Here is a 22,739-nt window from a genome sequence, read left to right on the forward strand (position 1 = left end):
ACATATTATTTTAAAAGCCACGTTAAACACGTGGCATACGATTTAACAGCACGCATACGCATGAATGTTGCTCTTATAAAGTTTCTTCTCTGCATGCAGAAAAAAGAGGGTTTTGTAGCATATTGCTAGTTGTGTAGTATCTTTAAGATATTTTAAATAACGTTCGCCTTTATATCCAGTTTCCTGTTATTGCACAAGTAACCACAGACAGAAGGCGAAGAACTTATAGGTTTTTGACCTAGGAACTGCTGAGTGGTGGTAACACTTGCGAGTTTGGAGAAAAGCACTTTGGGTGGGAGAGGAAGTGCCCTGAGTTCAGGACCTTCGTGGGACAATGATGGAGCTGCCTCCAAGGCCGTGGGACAGATGCTTCTGAGCCGACTTTTGGCATTTGCTGCCGTTGGCAAACGCTGTGTATTGTTTCATGGTCATAGGCTTCTCTCCATCCTCCATCCTGAGTGCTGGCTGCTGGAAAGGGTGTGGGCGTCATTAGTCATTTCAGGGGAATGGCCTTTGGCCTCGCTGATCCTCACTAGGATTTCTCTACTTTTTCTTTAATTTTTGCTCTTGTCTTTTTCCTCTCCTCCTATGTTTAGTACCGTTCATTTGTACGTTTCTAGCTTGTTCAGTTGAATATTTCACTTATTTTCAGACTATTTTCTCTCTTAATGTTCACATTTAAACCTATAAATTTCTCTCAAAGTACCAGTTTAGGTTCAGTTTTGGCACGAAGTACTTCTGTCTTCATTTAGTGTTAACTATTTTAAAATTTCTGTAAGTTTCCTTTGTAGTCAATGAATGACTTAAGAATGCTTTGCTTTGTTTTGTTTTGTTTTGTTTACATTTCTGACCTAGTCCCTGGGATAGTGACCTGATTCTTGATTAATTTTCATAAAATTTCCATGTGTTTCTGAAAAAAATGCATATATTATACGTCTGTTGTTACAGGATTCTACTTAATATCCATTATGTCATATCTTTTGGATCAAACTTGATGCTGTTTTTCAGATCTTCTGAAACCTTATAATTGATTACATTTGCCCTTTGACCTGTGGGTTTGTAATGAGGATGAATTAAAATCTGCCTCTGCATTTATGCTTCTTCAGTGTTTCCTTGTAACCCTTCCAGCTTCTGCATTAGGTGTCCTGACACTCTGTGTGTAGTTTGTGATCATTGGTCTTCCCAGGGATTTTGCTTTGTATTATTATTTTTCATTCATTTTATTTCCCACTTATGTTTTTGGAGTTAAATTAATTTTCTTTTATCTTATATTAACAGCAGTAAACCAACTTTATATTGGTTAATATTTATGTGGCATAATTTTCTCATCTGTTTACTTTCAGTCTCTCTAGTTGAATTTCTTAATTTTATAGTTGCTGCCTTTTAACTGGAGAATTTACCCATTTGTGATATTTTGGACTACTGATACATAATGTTTAGACTTACTTTTACAAATCAGTTTTGCCGTGTTTCATCCTGTGCTTTGATTCTTTTGTTTCCCTTTCTACCTCTGAGAGGTTGATTTTTAAATATTTTTCCCAGTGTTGGTTGGAAGCTGAAGATTGTAGTTCTGTTTTGTTTTAACTATTACCCTTTAAAAAATATTTATTTATCTGTTTATTTATTTTTTAGCTGTGTCGGGTCTTAGTTGCAGCACGCGGGCTCTTCGTTTTGGTGTGTGGGCTTCTCTCTAGTTGTGGTGCACAGGCTCCAGAGTGCGTGGGCTCTGTAGTTGTGACACGTGGGCTTAGTTGCCCCGAGGCATGTGGGATATTAGTTCCCTGACCAGCGATCGAACTGGCGTCCCCTGCATTGCAAGACAGATCCTTAACCACTGGACCTCCAGGGAAATCCCCGTTTTTAACTATTACCCTTAATACTGTAATGTATATACTTAACTATACATTTTAATGAAAGAATTTAAGGTTACTCTGTATCTCTGTTTCCACCTGGACAAGAAAAAAGATCCCAAGAGGCTGATGTGGTGTAAGGAGTGGTATTACTGTCTAGAGTTTTGATCGATTTCTGTGTCTGTTATTTTTTGTCTTGTTTCTTCCTCTAGGTTACCTTCTCTTGCTGCAAGACATCTTTTCATAATATCTCTTTATTTTTTTCCTTGAGGTATTGAAAGTAAGTGATAATATCTCTTGGTCTTTGTATACCTGAAAATGTCCTCATTTTGCTGTCACTCCTAAATGATAGTTTAGCTTGGTATACATTTCTAGATTGACATAGTATTAACATATTAATAATAATATTATTATTAACACTTTGAAAATATTACTTTATTGCTTCCTGATATCCAATGCTGCTGGTAAGGAACTTGCCGTCCGTTACCTCTTCAAATATCGTTTCTCCAAAACTGCCTTTATTATTGTGTTCTGGATTCTTTTATATATATATATATATATTTTTTTTTTTTTTTTTTTTTTTTTTTTTTTTGCGGTACGCGGGCCTCTCACTGTTGTGGCCTCTCCCGTTGCGGAGCACAGGCTCCGGACGTGCAGGCTCAGCAGCCATGGCTCACGGGCCCAGCCGCTCCGCGGCACGTAGGATCCTCCCAGACCGCGGCACGAACCCGTGTCCCCTGCATCGGCAGGCGGACTCTCAACCACTGCGCCACCAGGGAAGCCCTAGATATATTTTTGAAACCCTTAAAGTATCATCCATGGCTCTTAGCTGATCTTTTATATTTTAAAATCAATGTGTCTCTCTAAGCTGAATTTTGGGTGATTCCTCAATATTATATTCCAACCAACTTCTTTCAAATGTGTTTCGTCCTTGCAGGAAATGTTCTGCCACTTTTTTAATATCCATTTTTAAATTTCCAGTATGTTCTTTTACGTATCCACCTTCTTACATTTTACTGCAGTTTGTAAAATAATTTCTTTTTTTACATTTGGCTATAGTTCATTCATCTCTTTGGGGATTATAAGCATAACTTATTTTCAGTTACTCTTCAGACTATGTTTTTTATTTCAGATTGACCTGGAATGCAGTTATCTTCCAGCTGTTATTTGGTTATCTGTCTTAGCATTCAATTTAAATGTGTTTTTGTGATTTTAATTTACAGATTTATTTTTGGTCAAGAAGCATGCTTGGTCTTTCCCTTTCTCTTTCTCCACTGCTCTCTCCCTGAATTTGGTTTTTGCAATTGCTTCTTTCCAAGTTTGTTGGGACACAAGCGCAGAACCCGTGACAGGAAGACCCCAGTTCTGGTCATCGGGCAGCTTATGTCAGGGTCTTCTCCCTTGACGACTCTGGGTCTCCGTTAGGCATGTGTTTAGCTCAAACTGCAGCACCAGGCCCTAGTGTAAATGTCAGCCTCCCTTCAGGAACCCGGGAGTCCCCACCATTCCTGGGCTCCAGTCTTTTTGTGGAGACTCACTCCCTGCCCGAAGCTGGGAGCTCAAGGCATAAGCTTGTGTTTCTGTTTCATTTCTGCTCATGGAAGAACTGCCTTGTTTGGAGCCTAGCTATGCCAGTTTATTTTTCTCTTGTTATATTTTATATATAGTTTTCTATATGTTTGAAATAAAGGAGCTGCTTCAAATCTTTAATTAAAAACTTGATCTTAACTAGAAGTTTCATTTAGATGTTGAATAATAGAACTGTAAGAGAGGTTAGGAATTTGGGATTTCACACTTCAGATGTAGTTTGCAAACTTAAAAAACAATTCCTAAGTAATCTTACCCTCACCCTACCCAAAATAGGCAATCTCCAGATTCATTGCCATAAATTTGACTTCACTTAGTCTATGAAAACCTATGAAAATTCTGGGCGTTATTGTTGAGGAAATGGCTGCCTTCTCCCTTGGTCGGTTCATTCTCAGGTGATGGCTGCAAACCGACGTCATCCGTTTCCCAGGAACCTGAAATTCCCATACACTGTTCAGTAACTTTTTTCTCCTTCAGAAAAAATTCTTGGGTTCTGTAACAGTGAGAAGGGTCTCTACTCGATAAAATATGTGAGTGATTATCTCAGTCTGATTCTTTTTATGCAGCAGTACATGTGTGTGTGTGTGAGTGTGTGTGTGTGTGTGTGAGTGTGTGTGTGTGTGGTCAGTGATATATGGAGAGTTTAAACTAGCCCATAAAGTTGATTATCCACTTGGAAGTTCAGCTCCTGAACTTGGGCCCTGTCATCAACACAGGTGAAGCTTTAGGCAGGTCAAGGTTACAATGCTTCACTCTGGAGATTTCCAGGCCATGAAGAGAGTCGCTGGTTCTTTAGAGATATTGGATAAGTAGAAATACCGCACGTTCTTCTAGTTATTTGAAGCACAGATTCTGCCCTTCTGAGCTGGAGTCTGGAATGCCAAGTGGGCTGCGTCTGCGGAGTGTGAGGTGTGGGGAGAGCAGCCCTTGGGATGGTGTCTGGTCCAGCATCTCACTTCTATCTGCATGGAAGCTGCAGAACCGGGTGTCCCACGCCGGCCCGTGAGTGGACTCTGGCAGGTCTGTGGATCCTTTCCTTTCAAGCGGGAAGCACTGCACACCCATTCCCAGCCCTGAGGAGGCAGCGCTGGGAGTCAGAAAAGCTCCCTGCCCCCGACCGCCCCGCCAGACCCCTTCCTGCTCCCGGCCACCCCCCCCAGACCCCTTCCTGCCCCCGGCCACCTGCCCCCCAGACCCCTTCCTGCACCCAGACCCCTTCCTGCACTCAGACCCCCTCCACACCCAGATCCCCCCCAATACCCAGATCCCACCCCCGACACAGCCAGATCTCCACGCTGACCCTGAGCAGCAGGGATTCATTCCCTGGGCCTCACCCTGCAGACTCCCAAAGCCTCCTGGAGACAAGCAGATCTGTTAAGTACCCCTCCCCTCCCCAGGGCCTGTCTGCTCCCGGGTGGAGAGCAGCCAGTTCCTGGCCTTACCTGCACTGCAGGAGTCCAGGGCACACGGGTCACACTACCTCTAGTAACGGCGCAGGAAGTTTTTGGATCAGGAAGGACACAGTTGCTGCAAGCCTCTGTGCGGAGGAAATGTCCCGTGGCGTCCCCGATGGCTGGGTGACCCTGCCCCCCGCTCATCCTGAAGCCTCTGTGTGGAGGATGGGCTGTTCCACAGTGAACGCCTCCCTGGGTTAGCGGCTCAGTGCTGAGCCGTCCGGGGGAGTCTAGCCAGGGCAGACCCCTGTGTCTCCATCCAAATCCCACCCAGGCCCAGAGCCGCCTCCCGCAGAGCACAGGGCAGAGACCCGAGCTGGGCCGGGGCTGGTGGAGCTGAGTTACAGGAACGGCTCACGGGCAAAGCCAGAAGGACAACCACAAAATATTTCCACATGTCAGACTTCAGCAAACTTAAACGACGTGGAAGTATTTACCCTGGATTAGAGACTTCGAGAAGTAATTAAATTATAGAATTTAAGTCTTTGGAGAGCTTAGCCTTGGCCCATGGTGGGACCGTCTGGAGAGATTTCGGAAACCATGGTACCCAGACCCATCCCGGAAGCTCTGAGTTAACTGACCACGAGTGGGATCTGAGTAATAGCCAAGGACCCCCCATGAGGCCTGGATAATCAGACAACGGGCTGAGACGGGCATGATCTGACCGGTGCCCTGTGGGAGAGACAGGTTACATACCGTGGAGGTGGGCGATGCTACAGCGTGGGACTTTCTTTTCTGAAATCCGTAAAACGAAACAGGTGACCATCCAGGCTGCAGCGGGGGAACAGTGGTGCGGCGCCTTCTCCAGCTTTTCTCTGCCGTGATGGCCTGTGAAACTAACACTCTCAAATATAAGCTAGTTTTAGGCTTTTAATCCAAACTAAATCCTTGCACTTAACTGCCTCTGTCAAGGCAAAGCACCTCTGTGGAGATACTGTTAAAGGTTTCTGCTGTGGAGGTGTTACATACGTTAGTTTGCACCTATATTAGTACTTGCCATATGTGTACCTCAATCCCCAATCTGGAACACAGTTACAGTACTGACCCCACTTGACAGATGATAAAACTGAGGTACAGAGAGGCTGGATAATTTACCAGAGGTTCCATAACTGGTAACTGGTCCACTTGCCTGTGAGTCTGCACTATTTCTGCCTCAATCACCGGGAAATCCTTGCTTTTTTTTTTTTTAACAAGATATTGAATATAGTTCCCTGTGCTATACAGTAGGTCCTTGTTGTTTATTTTATGTATATATACACACAAGTAGTGTGTATCTGTTAATCCCAAATTTCTAATTTATCTACCCTCGCATTCCCCTTTGGTAACCATGTTTGTTCTCTGTATCTGTGTCTGTTTCTGTTTTGTAAGTTCATTTATATCATTTTTTTTTTAGATTCCACATATAAGTGAAATCATATGATATTTGTCTTTTTCTGTCTGACTGACTTCGCTTAGTATGATAATCTCTAGGTCCATCCGTGTTGCTGCAAATGGCGTTATTTTGTTCTTTTGTATGGCTGAGTAGTATTCCATTGTCCATTCATACCACATCTTCTTTATCCATTCATCTGTCGATGGACGTTTAGGTTGCTTTATCCTTGGTCTTCTTACGATTTGATTCCATGCTATCCTCTAAAGTTTTGTGCCAGGTTAAAAAAGGGGAAAGAGAGTTGGAGAGCTCTCCTTTTGTTTTCGTGCTGGCTACCAAACAAAATATAGAAATGTAATAGGATAAGGGGGTTTTAATAGTGGATTAAAAAAGATCAAACCCAACCCATCATACTGTCCCCATAAAGAGAGCTAATTTTCATACTGCTATTTCTCCTTTTCTACTCACTGTCCTGTTTGAAGTAACTGGATAAGAACAGCATTGAATATAATCTTAAAATTCTGCTCTAGAGAACATTTGAAAGTCTGTTTTCATTTTAAGTTTCTTCTTTTGATGGGCAAGGCTGAACAGTAAGTTTTTCATGGCGATTTCAGACCTGCCCCCTCATCTACCACACGGTCTCCCAAAGCATGTGAGCAAAGCAAATTCTTACCAGGCCCAAGGCAAACAACAGCTGTGCCGGAGAGTCTGGCAGCTGATTCGTCTTGGCACAGATATGCCTTGTGTTTCAATTAGGCAGGAACCCAAGCCTGACAATTAAACAGTGACATGCCTTTCTCCCTTCACGCCAGCAACGTATAGGGGCTTTCTCTCCCTTTGCGTCCATGCTGTTAGCGGTGGCGTTAACGATCAGGGACGCCACCACGTCACAGGACGTGTGGAAGGTGGATTTCCCATCTGGCGTTCCCGTGATCTCCTCGTCACCTCTGGCTGGGAGGGGTAGATGGGTTTTCTGGAGAGCATGGAGTCATGGGTCTCTGGGTGTGAAAGTGTTCAGCTATTGGGACGATTTTCAAATCAAATAGTTTTAAGCAAATAAGACTAAACATGCTTCTTTTACAGCATTTTTCATTAATTGCCCTTAACTCTAACCTACTAAGCAGGATTGAAGTAGAGATTTACGCATGCTCAGAGTAAATGCGATGATTTTTCTTGGTTTTTTTTTTTTTGTTTCTTTGCTTTTGTTTGTTTGTTTTGCAAGGATGCTCTGAGTTTGGGGATTTACTTACATTTAGGAAAGACATCTAGTGAAAGGATGGTTTGTAGATAACCCCACAGGCCAAATTAGAAAAACATTGTATCTTATGCTGGATTCATGCAGGAAAAATAGTGCATTGGAAATGTTCGGATTTTATTCGCATGACGGTTATGGCTTACGTTTGGTTACTTTTTGTTACTCACTTTCTCCTCGTTCCTTGTTGACCTAGGACCTCGCTCATGGGGTTTACCACCCTTCACAAGCAAGTCGGTCCTATTGTCTGGGGGTGGCAGCTCTCACAGCAGGCAAAGGCCAGAAGGCCCTGTCCGGCTCCTGACGGGTCAGCCAAGGATTGAGGGTTGATGTCCAGCCAAGCCAGGCTTTCCCTGCTGTCTTCAAGCCGGTGCCCCTTCTCTCTCTGAAATGCTTTCCTTAGTTTGCACGTGGAGCTCACTTACACATCATGGCACCTTCTCACATTCTAACCAAAATGCAGGAGATATTCCTGGCTGTCACAGAGGAGGGCGATATTTAGATGATAAAATAATAGTCTTTACTATATGCCAAGTACTGTTCTAAGACTTTATTGATGTTAACTTAGTTCTCAGATCCCCTGAAGTAGATGCTGTTCTCATCCCCGTTTTATAGATAAAGAAGTTGAGGCAGAGAGGTTAGGTAACTTTGTCCCGATTTTATGGATGAAAACATTGAGGCAGATGATCTTGTGTAACTTCACTGAGAGGACACGGCTGCTGAAGGGCAGCTCGAGGTTTGAACCCCACAGCCTGACCCGACCTGTGCCCGGCGCCTGTGCTCTGCCACCTACTACCAACAGTGGGCCGTACATTTTTGTATGGGGGACAAGGAAAGTACGAAGTTTCTAGAGAAACTTGTGTTTAGAGGAAAGCAGCTATTTTCAGACCTGTTTAGACAATAAAATATGGTAGGCAGAGCTGTTTGACTCGCCCCTTTTGTTGCAAACTTGGAAGATGGCTCTGACTGAATGAAGAAACGGGCCTCAGAGCTTGTGGAAACGCTGACACAAAGGACACATTTAAACACTTGTCTCCCTAATGGCGGAAATCGAGGCAGATGGAGGCTGTGCGATGTTTCACGATTATGAGGAAAGCAACGAACAGAAACATTTAGCGCTTTAGCAACCTGTGCTGTTAGCAACAGATTTACAAGTTAGATGTGTACCGAGTGTGACCAAGTCTGGACTTAGAACCTACAGTGCTTGCCTAGTTTTGGTGTATTCTTCTGTTACTGTTAGAATAAAACCCATCTGGTTATTATTTATTTTTTCAGGATTGCTCCATTGTATGCACATAAGGTGTGTGATATTGAAAAGAGGTCTCTTTTTATGCTTTGGGCATTAAAACACCTAGAGAATATCTCCCTCCCCCAGGTCCCACCACGATCTCGGTAGAGACCGTCCCACTCTCCCAGGTCCCACCACAATGGGGTTGAGGAACATTCCTCTCACCCAAGGTCTCCTGAGCCCCTTTGCAGTCAATTCCCTCTTCCCGCTCTGGCCACATTTGATTTCTGTCCCTGCGTGTCTTTTCAGGAAGCCCTATAAGCTGGATAATACGGTGTGTGTTTGGTGTGTGCATTCTTCCGTGTAGCCTAATGCTTTCTGGGACTTTCTCATATTGTTGCACCTGCCAGCAGTTTGCTCCATTGCATGGTTATCACACTTGGGGTAAACAGTCACCAGTTGTGGATGTTCTGGTTGCCTGAATTTTAGCCTGTTATGAATTTAGCTACAGAAACATCCACGAACAGCTCTTTGTGCCAACATATGTTTTCATTTTCCTTGGATACACACTTACATCTGGGATTTCTGGGTCATATATTAAATATATGTTTTGCTTTATAAGAAACTTCCAAACCATTTTCCACATGACCATGCAATTCTATGTTCCCAGCAGCTGTGAATGTATGAGAATTCCACTTGCTTCACAATGAGGGTAGGGTATTTTTTATTCTAGCAACAGCTGAATATAAAGCAAAAAGTGATTATGGGCCCATTTCAGTTATGGATAGACCTGTGTGAATCCTTAGGAAACCATGGCCCACTGCATTCAACTGTGCACTTAAAAATACATCCTGATTGATAGTTATCCCCAAATGCAGGATCGTTTCAACATCAGAGGATCTAATGACTTAACTCACTACTTGGATAAGAGAAAATATTTTGTATTATCTCAGTAGACACAGAAGAAGCATTTACATCCACTACTGTTTAAAATTAAAAGGAAATCTAGCAATGTAGGAATGGAAAGGAGAGTTTCCTTATATGCCAAATTATATGCCAAATTTTAGAGCAAATACTTTACATAATGGACAAATTTTACAAGCACTCTCCTTACAATCAGGCACATGACAAGGGTAACTATTCTGACAGCTCCTTTTCACATAATACTGGGGATCTTGGCCTATAGAACAAGGAAAGACAAATAAATGAGAGTGAAAGGGCTTGAAAGAGGAAAGACAAAGCTCTCATTAGTTGCAGATGATTTGAGTCATTCAACTGGAAAAACTAATAGAATCATTAAGCTATTAGAACTAATATGATTCAGCAAGGTTGTTACATGTAATAACTAGTTACAATTACCAGTACACCAATAGTAAGTAACAAAACTTAAAAATAAGATTTCCTTCATAATACCAAATAACTCTTGAAACGATCTAGGAGCTGAACTACAAAAAACAAATAAAAAATGACCATGGAGCAAATTTTAAAACTCTAATAGACTACATAGAAGATCTAAATAGTATTCCCCATCCTTCTATAATTTAAGTTACAGCCTAATATTATAAGGATGCCAGTTCTTCACTATTTTATAAATTTATTGCAATCTCAATCAAAATTCCAGTAGCACTCAATAAGCTTGTTCCAAAAAACATATATTGGAGAAAAAAGACCCATAAAAGCTCAGTCAACTTCATATTTTCCCTATTAGATAATGAGAACTACGTCAAAACCACAGAAATGAAAGCAATATGTTATTGGTTCAATAACCGAAATAAAGCCAGAGGAATACAGTAGAGAATTCAGAGATATTTGTGGATTTAATATTTATCAAATATGGCACCACAAAACAAGAGGGAAAAGAGAGATTATTTTGTACAATGTTTAGGAAAAATTAGCTCTCTATTTTGAAAAGAAATAAAACTGTATTTCTATTGAAAAATGCATACATCTGATAACGTTAATATCTAAGTTTGAAAGGTAAAACTGTAAGTAAGTAGAATAAATTATAGGAAAGTAACTTTGTGACCTATGCTTGGGAAAGACTTTTTTTTTTTTACATCTTTATTGGAGTATAATTGCTTTACAAAGGTGTGTTAGTTTCTGCTTTACAACAAAGTGAATCAGTTATACATATACATATGTTCCCATATCTCCTCCCTCTTGCGTCTCCCTCCCTCCCACCCTCCCTATCCCACCCATCCAGGTGGTCACAAAGCACCGAGCTGATCTCCCTGTGCTATGCGGCTGCTTCCCACTAGCTATCTATTTTACGTTTGGTAGTGTATACATGTCCATGCCACTCTCTCACTTTGTCCCAGCTTACCCTTCCCCCTCCCCATATCCTCAAGTCCATTCTCTAGTAGGTCTGTGTCTTTATTCTGGTCTTACCCCTAGGCTCTTCATGACATTTTTTTTCTTTAATTCCACATATATGTGTTAGCATACAGTATTTGTCTTTCTCCTTCTGACTTACTTCACTCTGTATGACAGACTCTAGGTCCATCCACCTCACTACAAATAACTCAATTTCATTTCTTTTTATTGCTGAGTAATATTCCATTGTATATATGTGCCACATCTTCTTTATCCATTCATCCGATGATGGACACTTAGGTTGTTTCCATCTCCGGGCTATTGTAAACAGAGCTGCAATGAACATTTTGGTACATGACTCTTTTTGAATTTTGGTTTTCTCAGGGTATATGCCCAGTAGTGGGATTGCTGGGTCATATGGTAGTTCTATTTGTAGTTTTTAAAGGAACCTCCATAGTGTTCTCCATAGTGGCTGTACCAATTCACATTCCCACCAACAGTGCAAGAGGGTTCCCTTTTCTCCACACCCTCGCCAGCATTTATTGTTTCTAGACTTTTTGATAATGGCCATTCTGGCCGGTGTGAGATGATATCTCATTGTAGTTTTGATTTGCATTTCTCTGATGATTAGTGATGTTGAGCATGCTTTCATGTGTTTGTTGGCAGTCTGTATATCTTCTTTGGAGAAATGTCTATTTAGGTCTTCTGCTCATTTTTGGATTGGGTTGTTTGTTTTTTGGTTATTGACCTGCAAGAGCTGCTTGTAAATTTTGGAGATTAATCCTTTGTCAGTTGCTTCATTTGCAAATATTTTCTCCCATTCTGAGGGTTGTCTTTTGGTCTTGTTTACGGTTTTCTTTGCTGTGCAAAAACTTTGAAGTTTCATTAGGTCCCATTTGTTTATTTTTGTTTTTATTTCCATTTCCCTAGGAGCTGGGTCAAAAAGGATCTTGCTGTGATTTATGTCATAGAGTATTCTGTCTATGTTTTCCTCTAAGAGTTTGAGAGTTTCTGGCCTTACATTTAGGTCTTTAATCCATTTTGAGCTTATTTTTGTGTATGGTGTTAGGGAGTGTTCTAATCTCATACTTTTACATGTACCTGTCCAGTTTTCCCCGCACCACTTATTGAAGAGGCTGTCCTTTCTCCATTGTACATTCCTGCCTCCTTTATCAAAGATAAGGTGCGTGGGTTTATCTCTGGGCTTTCTATCCTGTTCCATTGATCTATCTTTCTGTTTTTGTGCCAGTACCATACTGTCTTGATTACTGTAGCTTTGTAGTATAGTCTGAAGTCAGGGAGCCTGATTCCTCCAGCTCCATTTTTTGTTCTCAAGATTGCTTTGTCTATTCAGGGTCTTTTGTGTTTCCATACAAATTGTGAAATTTTTTGTTCTAGTTCTGTGAAAAATGCCAGTGGTAGTTTGGGGAAAGACTTTTTAGACAAAATTTGGAAAGTATAAAACACTAGACAAAAAAAACTTGGGTGAATTTATTTTCATCAGAGTTAAAGATCTATTTTCAGTGACGAACACCATGACAAAGTTAATGGCCAGTAGCTGACAGTAGTACTTACAAATGAGTAATATGTGAAAAAGTGGACCTGGATTCTTGCTGCATCTCAGAGTCACTTGGGGCCTGTGTTTTGGTGTTCCTGTTTTTGCCTCACCCCACCCTAAATGAACCCAAGTCTCTAGGAGTGGACATGGGCACTGGTATTTACCTAGAGCCCACCACCATGTGATAAAGGTTCATAATGAAGCCCACCAATTGAGAAAGATTATTGTGTGTACCATCCTGGAGACTTAGTATAAAGTATGGATTTATTATTATTTAACTTTTCTAGAACTCATTTTGTTCCATCAATGACAATTAAATTTCCCCCTACTTCTGGTTATTTCTAGCTAATATCCCCTCAAATAGTCCCTCTTCTACATTTTCTTGGATTTCTCTTCTTCTGGAATTCCTATTAAATGAATATTAGACTTAGTCTGTCATCTAAACTCTCTTTCACATTTTTCATCCTTTCAACTCTATGAGCTACATTCTGGATGATTTCTTCATATCTGTTTTCCAGTTCACTAATCCTATCTTCAGCTGTTTCTAATCAGCTCTTCAGCTCTTCACCCATCAATTGACTCTTTATGTTCAGTAACTACTCTTATTTCTAGTTTCACTTTGGTTCTTTTCAATCTTTCCATTTTTTATTATGGTGCCTATACTCTTATTACATTTCTAGTCATTTTAAACAATTGATTTAAAGACTGTATATGATATGGCTCTATTGTCTAAAGTTTTTGTACTCCATTTCTGCTGATAATTGTATCCACCAACTCTACTTCATGGGGAAATATTCAAAGATGACCATGATCAGAGTTTATCGTGAGGGTCCTGCATGGCTTTAGTTGAAGGAATGATTGAGGAGGGTCTTGGTTTGCTCTGTGAGGTGCTCTGGGAGTCTTCCTGGCCAAGACCACATTTTTTTGTTTTTGTGAGCTCCTTGGCTTGGATATTCTTGTTTCATGTAGCATAAGTTAAAACTGCAAGAGCAGCCCTGTGCTTATGGATTTTGGAGGCAGTTTCCTCACCTCAAGCTAAGGTAGCCTTGTCTTCCTGGGCATCCGGGTGGTCTTTCTAGTCCACACTTCACTCGGCTTTAGACACATGAACCTTCCGGCTTTGTGTGGCTTCCTCAGTCCCAGCTCCCTTCCTGAGATCCCAAGTCCTTGCCTTCTGTGTCCATATGGCCAGTAAAGCCTGTGTCCCTCCCCTTCTTAAAACAGAAGCCAGTGATTTCCTGAGGCTGACAGAGTGTGCCTCGTAAGCTTACCACACTGTCTCTTTTTCATTTTTGCCCTTGTTTTCTTGCCTGCTCGACTATATACATTCATGCATCCTGGGCAAACGCTGGAATTGTTGTAATCTTCACACTAACTGCCCTAGAGTTTGCTAGTGGAATCAATATCCCTGCTTCAGTTGGGTATCCTAATCTTATTTCAGGAATGGTGTCAACCCTGTCCCTCGTAGCTTGTCTTTTAGTCTCCCCACTGTTCTGGGAACTTTCTACCCATATGGTTATCATAGGTGCATCAAGTCGCTGAACACACAATCTCACTCAGGTCAAATTTTGAAACTGAAGCTGAGAAGAAGCAGTGGCAGAGCTGAAACCTGGTAGGTTAAGTGATGTAGATTTCTGTTGTGTTTGTTTTGTTTTCTTCCGGCCATGTGGACCAGAGAATTAGGAAGACATGGTTTCCAAAGGGAAAGAAGAATAAGGAATTCATGTATCAAGGAGCAGACACAGGTGAAGAGGGCAGAGTCCTGCTGACAGTTAAGTCTATGGCTTTGGCCTTTCCTGACTCCAAAATCCATTTTGTTCTTTGCTTCTTTTGATATTCCCATAACACATAATAAAATGCCTTCTGTTAAGCTAGTCCAAGTTGGGTTTCTGTCCCTTGCAACCAAAGGAGTCATTCATGTCCCCCTCTGAGTTCTCACAGTGACTTTCCAGTCCTCCCCGCAGATGAATTGGGAGAGTTTTCCTTTTCTTGATTCTGGGTTGCACTTTGATACCTGGCTCCAAAGGGACTCAGGTCATGTCTATACGTCTTTAAAAAAGCGTCTTCTAGAGCTAAGTCATTCGCTGTCTTCCTACAGCTCCGTTTTCCATGATGCTCCCGCATCTGCCCTGCTGCCTCCTTTTCTCTCTTCAGCCACCAAGTGACACCTGCTCCACAGGGACCAATGCAGTCACTGGGGGTCGTACAGTGTATATTCCAAGTATATCAAGGGAGACCTGACATTCTGAGGTTAATTCCTGGCCAAATTCGAACAAAATCCATGTGAATAAGATCTACTGCCTCTACCCACTGGATTTTGCTGCTTTTCTCTTTTCTTAGTGGTTCAAGAGTTTGGAAATAGAAGTGCTACTGCTATCTGAAAATTGTTTATGTTGTTTCAAGATCTGTTCTAAGAAAGGGTTATTAATGTTTTAAGATGTTGTTAGCATGAGATTTGTAGCAGTGTTTTGCAGATGGAGCTATTTTTTTTTATCCTGGTTGTGTGTGCTTTATCATCATTGTCTCTGATATAATCCAATTCAAGAGAAATTTTAAAATAAATGTGACCCATGCCCATGAGTATAAAATTATTTTGGATCTTGTGAATGAGTGCAATTCTGCCCCAATGTGAAATCTCTCTTTCAGCCTTTTATTTGAAATAAGAACTAAGTTCTCCTTCTAGAACAGTACGCATCCTTGGGCCCAAATCTGCACTGTCAGCATCAGTTTATCATATCAGGTCATTACAATCACCAGGCCTTGATCTTCCAGCCTCCAGACTGTGAGAAATCAATGTCGGTTGTTCATACACTGCCCGGCATTTGGTGCTTTGTTTAAGGCCTGAACTGGCCAAGACAGGGTGTTTGTAAGTGTCTGGAGGACGCACAGTGAGCTAGAGCAGTGGGTCAAGCCCCTGCTGGTGGCCCATCCGTGCAGAGGCCTCCCGTTGTTTCCTGGCACCAGCCCACTCAGGGCCCCTGGGCTGGGCCATATCACCATCTCCAAAGCACCTCTGGGCCCAGAGCCAGAGCGTGCGGGTTTCTATGCAGTTCCCGCACCCCATGTGACTGCGGGAACTCTGAAGGTCCATCTGCCCCCACCACAGCAGACCCAGTGTTTATTACACAGGTGCAGACACGAGGAACACTGGACCCAAGATCAAAGTCAACCTGACCTCGAGACAGCTAACGGATTTTGTTTAAATTCTTGACCGTAATACTGAAGGGAGTATTGAAGCGACTTAGGAAGATGTATTGGCGGACGTTTGCGAGATGGGCTAGAAGGAGGGTGGGTGGGTGAGGACAAAAGCTGAGGCGCAGGTCGGGTGATTCCAGTGTGAGGGACCAGGACCCGGCCTAGCACAGTGGCCGTCTGAAGGTGGGAGCAGGCGACGACGACAGGTATTGGAAGGAGAGGCAGTGATGGTTAGATGCTCAGTGTGTCGTTTGAATAGAGGGAAGGTTCAAAGCTTCATCCAGATTTTATATCGTTTGACAGATGGGCATCACAGTAGGATGAGTGTGAGTTAACTGGATTTGAAGTTATACTGTGACATCCAACTGGCCATAGATAGAGTAACATTTTAAATATAGAATTTCAGTGCAGATCAGAGGTCACTGTGAGGCACCTAAAAACGTCAGAGTGGCAGCCCTATGCGTCATGCACGCGGAAATGACCGTTGACTGGACAAGGCTAAGGTCACTGATGTTAGAGTAGTTCTGTCGAGGCGCTTGGCAAAGGGCAGGTTCAGAGCATGTTTTTCAGGCCCCTCTGGCCCTGCTACGGAGATCTCTTTCCGCTGACAGAGTGTTCAAACTACGGACTTCCAGTGCTTCCTTAGCCTTTAGAAGGAAAAATCACTTCATTTATTTGTTTTTTAATCAAGTTGATGAAAACAGCCCCCATCCTGTTTTTTTTTTTTTTAAATCCACTACTCTTTGGGGAAAAGAGATAGCTGGGGGTCTCTGAGGTAAGCCTGCCCAGTGCTGGTGTGATTAGAACATTTAAGCCAACCTGGGACCTTGCGAAGGTGACTGTGAACTCAGCGCAGCCCCTCAGGACCCGGAGTCAAGGGTGGAATTTGGAGCAAGGAACAAGCTCTGAGTCCTCAGACCTGGCAGTAACTAATGGCTAGGACTCTACTCAGGCAGGTGTTGCTGCAACTGTCCTAGTAAAGGACGCAGCCACTGTCCTGCTGTGACCGGCAGGTCCAGTCCCCGGTGGCGCCCTTAGTGAAGCCCAGGACCCTGGCGCCGGCTCTGCGGGGACCCAGCCCCACACGGTCTGGGTCCCAGTTCCTACCAAGGTTATGGCCAGGTCAGCACAGGCTGGGGTCCCGGGTCAGAACACAGCACTCATTTCCCCATCTGAGGTCAGGCCGGTTAGACACGGGAGTCGGGAGCCGGAGAATGAAAAGCAGCCTTATGGCCGAGAAAGCGGACGGGAGGCAGGCTCCCCTGGGGCCGTGTTGTCCCGCCACCTCCCTGCCCCCAGCTCACGTGGTAAAGGCCTGACGCCTCTGTGGCCGTATTTGGACGAAGAGTTGAATCGGCCCTAGGACTGGCAGCCGTCTAAGAGGAAGAGCGCCCTCCACGTGCCCAAGGGGCGAAAGGCCACGTGCGCATATGGCGAGAGCGCAGCCCGTGACCGGGGAGTGGCCTCACCAGAGCTGACACCCTGCCCTTGGATTCAGCCTCCAGATGTGTTGTTAAGCCCCCCGGTGTACGGTGCTCTGTGAGGGCAGCCGGCGCCCATAAGCCTGGGGCCGGAGGCTTGCGGGCCTCTCCCGAATTCTCTCCCGGAGACGCAGCCCGTGCCCTGCGGGGCTGGTGCCACCGCAGCCGCCCCACCACGCGGGCCCGGGGAGCGAGTGGGAGGGAGGGTTGGCCAGGCACCCTGGCGCTTGGGCCTGACCCAGCCGCCCCACCCGTGCCCGCTGGGCAGCAGTGGGTGCAGGGAGGGTCCCGGCCCACGGTGTCCCGGGCCCCCTGCACGGGAGGCCCCGTCCCAGTGACCGCGGATCCAATGTGGTGCGTCTGGTCCCTGAGCTCTCATGGTTGTTTGGGACCGTGGGACGTTTAGAAAGGACCCCTTGTCCCCTTTGGGCGGTGTAGACGGATTGATTCTGAGCTCGGCAGTGACAAATATTAGAATAGCAACAAAATGCAGTTTGGATTAATCACGTGTAAGCATAGCACCTGTTCTATATATAGATCTTACTATTTTTAATGCGTTTTGCTCTGTGGTCTAGAAAATTGCAATAAGGAAAACGTACCCCTTAAGCTTACTCTCCCCATAGGTTTCTCAGTTAATAAAAGGTGATCGAAACCACACGTGTTTTATTTTCCATCGCAGCCTGTCACAGCCACCTTGGGCGGCAAGCTTCAGCTGTTTCAGGCAGAATGACGCCGACCTGTGGGCTGGAGGCCGCCGGGGGCCCGCATGGGGCCTGTGTGTGGGTGCTCGTCCTGTGAGCGGCCGGCTGCGTCTATGCTGCCCTCATATCTGTGGCCTGCCCACGCCTCAGAAGGAATCCCTGCCCTGGAAGAATGGAAATGGCCTCGAGCACTTATGCCCAGAGTTTAGGAAAGTTAAAATAGAAAGTTCTTCAATAAGAAATAACCTAGTATTTGTTTCACAACTTAGACTTTGCAGAGAGAGAGGGAAGGGGGAGAGAGAGACAGACACAGACAGAGGGACAGAGACAGAGACAGAGGTTGGGAGGGAGGGGGGAGAGTTCACTTTGGGGCGGTGGGAACACAGCTGTGGTGGTCCTAACCCCAGGCCTTCTGGTTGATGTGCCCTAGTTTTACTGGGTGAACTGGCCTTTGCCCGGGACCTCCATCTCACACACCTTAGCTTCCGGGCCCCCCCCGCTGCTGTGGATGACCGTCCAGTGGGGACAGGGTCCAGTCGCCCCAACACGAGTTCCTCAGAGATGTATCTGCCTCCAGAGGTCCCACAACCAAGTCTTTCTCAGATCCCAGAAGAGTCAGGATGCATCTAGAGCAATTCCAGGTACAAACGACCAACAACACGGGAGGCCATCCACATGGAAACACCCTGTGAAGATCTAGTGTTTCCTGCCCCATCTGGACCCCTCCGAGCACCCCAACTACCCCCACTCCCCTTGCTCCCCAGAGACATGACCCTCCAGCCCCTCAGAAACGTCTGGGGCTGGATTCCTGAGCTCCTCACTGCGATTCCAAACACTGACCATAGATATCCACACTTCTTGCAGAACGAGAAGCAAAATTTTAGCATAACTAATTTTAATTTTTCTAACATTTGCAGTTATCCAGACATTTTTATGCATTTATAGTAATCATACTGTTCTTCTTTGTTAAAGTAAATTTCACTTAAAACTAGTTTAAAATAGGTCAATGGAGCGTTCTATGGGCAAGTGAGCCCATAGAACCTTATTTAATAGTCTTAAGTTCAGTTACATCATTAAAATTTAGAAATTTTTGCAATATTATTCTTAATTCTGGTAAAATACACATAAAGTAGAAAACACCATCTTTAAGTGTACAGTTCAGTGGTATTAGCTACAGTCTCATTGCTGTGCAACCATCACTAACATCCATCTCCAGAACTTTCTCCTCTTGCAAAACTGATATCCGGTCACCGTTAAATCCTAACTTCCCCTCCCCTCCCCCAGCCCTGGCGCCCACCATTCCTCTTCCTACCGTTCTACAGCATGTGGCTCCTCCAGGGACCTCGTATAAGTGGAAGCACACAGTGTTTGTCCTTTGTGACTGGCTTTCTACGGAGCATCATGTGCTCAAGGTCCATCGGTGGTGTAACAGGTGTGAGAATTTTCTTCCTTTTTAAGTCTGAACACTATTCCGTTGCACTGATGGACACGTGGATTGCTTCCACACTTTAGCTATTTGTCAAGGGTGGAATTTGGAGCAAGGAACAAGCTCTGAGTCCTCAGACCTGGCAGTAACTAATGGCTAGGACTCTACTCAGGCAGATGTTGCTGCAACTGTCCTAGTAAAGGACGCAGCCACTGTCCTGCTGTGACCGCACTGCGATGAGCACAGGTTTCCAAGTATCTGTTCAAGACCTTGCTTCCAATTCTTTTGGAAAAATACCTGGAAGTGGAATTGCTGGATCATGTGATAATTCTATGTTTAATTTTTTGAGGAACCTCAAAGCATCTGTACCATTTTACATTCCCACCAACTGTGCACCAGATTCTGTTTTTTTGTTTTGTTTTGTTTCGTTTTTTTGCGATACGCGGGCCTCTCACTGCTGTGGCCTCTCCCGTTGCAGAGCACAGGCTCCGGACGCGCAGGCTCAGCGGCCATGGCTCACGGGCCCAGCTGCTCTGCGGCACGTGGGATCTTCCCGGACCGGGGCATGAACCCGCGTCCCCTGCATCAGCAGGCGGACTCTCAACCACTGCGCCACCAGGGAAGCCCCGATCCTATTGTTTTTAACATGCCAGTTTTGTGTATGACTTTCATACTAAATGTTAGTTTATGTTATATATTGCTTTCATTTTTATATAAATTTTCTCCAGAGTAAGTCCTGAGTCCCGTTACATCAAATGTGACTTTAAGAAAATAATTAATTTAACATTTTTTAATGTCAATAAAAATAGCTAAATAATATAGTAAGGAAAAACCTCTAATGTGTGAGCTTTATCAAGGGAAGATGCAGGACAGAGTGAATTTGGAAAAGCTACTGCTGAGATGACAGCCACGCCAAGCTGAGGGTGTGGACAGTGGGGCTCCGGGGCCGCTGACTCAGGCTAGGGGTGGACTGTTCTGCACTCAGAAGGCCTCCCCGGCTGGTCTCGACGCACAGCAGTACTTCTGCACACACCACCAGCAAGGGGCAGGGTGTTGCTGTCATTGGGTGCTGCCTAAATCTCTCTTGTTGAAATATAATGTTTGTGTTTTATCAGCATCATAAAGCAATTATACATTTTCAAGCAACGAGCAAGTGTACCATAAGTAAAAGTGATTGGTTCTTCTGCCTTCCTCAGAGAGCAGTATTAAAAATAATGTATTTATATCGAACTTTTAATTTTTAACTAGATCTCATTTCATTATCCCATTTTTATAATAACCATTGGAGTTTGATAGGAATTATTTTCATTTTCCAAATACTTGACAAAGGCTGTGTCACAGTGAGAGGAGTGATGAAATTTCATCTTGGAAAACCCATTTTAATGCATTCTTTTCACATACCAAATTCATAGGTTTAATCAGGTTGAGAGGAACTGGCTTTTGTCAGGTAGATGTGAAGGACATTGTTGCACCAGGCTTCCTAAGACGCTTTCACCAGGATAAAGACTGCTGGCATGGCACAGGTGGTGTGTCTGCTGGTGGAACCAGCATTGGAGATGGGAGGGGTGATGCTTGTGACATGGAGGGTAGAAACCAGGGGGTGGAGGGCATCCTTGCTGAGGGAAAAAGACCCCACAGGAGGCTTCTGAGGAGGCCAGACTGGAGAGGTGACCTCCTGAGGGCCGTGGGAAGACATCTCATACCTGACAACCAGTGGTTTCAAAAGCATCTGGTGCATTGTGGAAGGAGGTGAGCCAGACCATCGTCTTGACCCCATCAGGATTTTGCTAGGCAGGCATTCCCCATCTTACGGGCAGGTAGGCTGAGGCAGCCTCCTGTGAAGGCCTTGTTCCAGGTGGGCTGCCTGGAGGAGGCAGGATGGTGAGGAAGCCTGCTGGCAAGCGCTTGGCAGGGGAAGTGGCACTGCTCTCCAGGGAGCCTGGCCTGGGATGGAAAAGTAGGAAGAGACGTTCCCCATCGTTAGATGGCTGCTGTGCAGCCTGACGGTTGGCTTTTCTTTGTGATTCAAGAGCCTGACTGAAGCACCCACCTCAAAGAGGGCATCTGCTCCCCTGCAGGAGGTCTCCAGCAAACACACCGTGGCCACACTAGCGAGAGCCAGGCCGCTTCCTCTCAGAGGCTCCTCTGTTTGGAGGATCCTGGTTGATTTTGATAACTGACCGTTTGGGCCACTTGTTTTTTCCTCTTCTCATGCTTTACATTCCTATTCCTATGTTTTATCAATAAATTCACCAATAAAGAGTGAGGCCTTGAAACCCTGGGCTCCCACCCTCAACCCCAAGAAAAGCAGAACCCAGGCCCATGCATTCTTTCTCTCTCTCTCTCTCACTCTCTCTACCTGTGACCTCGCTGTGTGGCCCCAGGTGTCCTGGGGTCCTGTAAATAATAAACCTTTATTTTTTTCAAAGTTTCCTGAAGATTTTTGCTGAAGGATGTCTTGCGATCATAATAAGAACCACAAGGGCCGGTGCAACCACAACATTGATTATTGATAGGCTGAGATCAACACAATAAATTGGTGTCGTGATTGCACTTGGAATTAACCAAGGGTGATGCTCTTTACCTGCAACTTGCTTAACAACCATCTGACTCAGGTGAGTAACACCATCTGGGGAAGGACCACTGCTTGGCGGGGGTTGCAAGCTGCTATGTGCTTCTCTTATTGTCGCCTCTGTCGTGTGTTCCCTGTGGTGTTGATCCAAAGACCATGGCTGCCATAACAATCCAACACTCTCCCAAGAGCAGTGTGATCAAGGCCATCTGTCTAATGACTAACTATAACGGCCTTAGTTGACTATTAATGTGGGGAGGGTTCTCCATGCCTTGAGGCCAAGAGGTGGACTGGATGGCAAGGCTATTGTCATGGTCCAAGGAGAGGCTCTGGGCTAAAGGACGTGAGGACAGGATTCCGCAGGTGAGCAGGACGAGAGACCTCTGCCTTCAACCTCTGACTCAGCGAGTTGTGCCCGGACTACGTGTCCTAACCCAGAAGAGTGAAGTAACCTTGCACCCAGAAACCAGTGGCACCACCCCTGACCCAGTGGGATATTATGGATCCAGTCCCTGGTGTGATGTTGCTAAAAAACAATGGACAAATATAACGTCCGGAACACCTGGTGCCAGCACTTCCTATGAACCCTGAGGAGGTGCATCAGCTCCTTGACAAATGCAAAACACCATGGAAGGCTCCTGGGTGTTGCTCTGTGCAGGCCTGGCGGCCTTTCCCAAAGACTCTCTGCATTGCCCAATGGAGGCAGACCCCAATCCCGGAGAGGTGTCTTGGGACACCCTGGAGAGGAAAGAG

The 22,739-nt window shown here is 44.6% G+C and overlaps 1 long non-coding RNA gene across 2 annotated transcripts in view; it reads left to right on the top strand.

Annotated features, from left to right (window-relative positions):
- The window catches only part of LOC132436777 (uncharacterized), a 105,662-nt gene that overhangs the window by 74,931 nt on the left and 7,992 nt on the right, over positions 1 to 22,739 (top strand). For both annotated transcript variants that reach the window (XR_009521881.1, XR_009521880.1), the window contains one exon: positions 21,844 to 22,029. This is a non-coding gene — a long non-coding RNA (uncharacterized lncRNA). The remainder of the gene's footprint in view (positions 1 to 21,843; positions 22,030 to 22,739) is intronic.

Source organism: Delphinus delphis, chromosome 14 (genome assembly GCF_949987515.2).
Source record: "Delphinus delphis chromosome 14, mDelDel1.2, whole genome shotgun sequence".
NCBI lineage: Eukaryota > Metazoa > Chordata > Mammalia > Artiodactyla > Delphinidae > Delphinus > Delphinus delphis.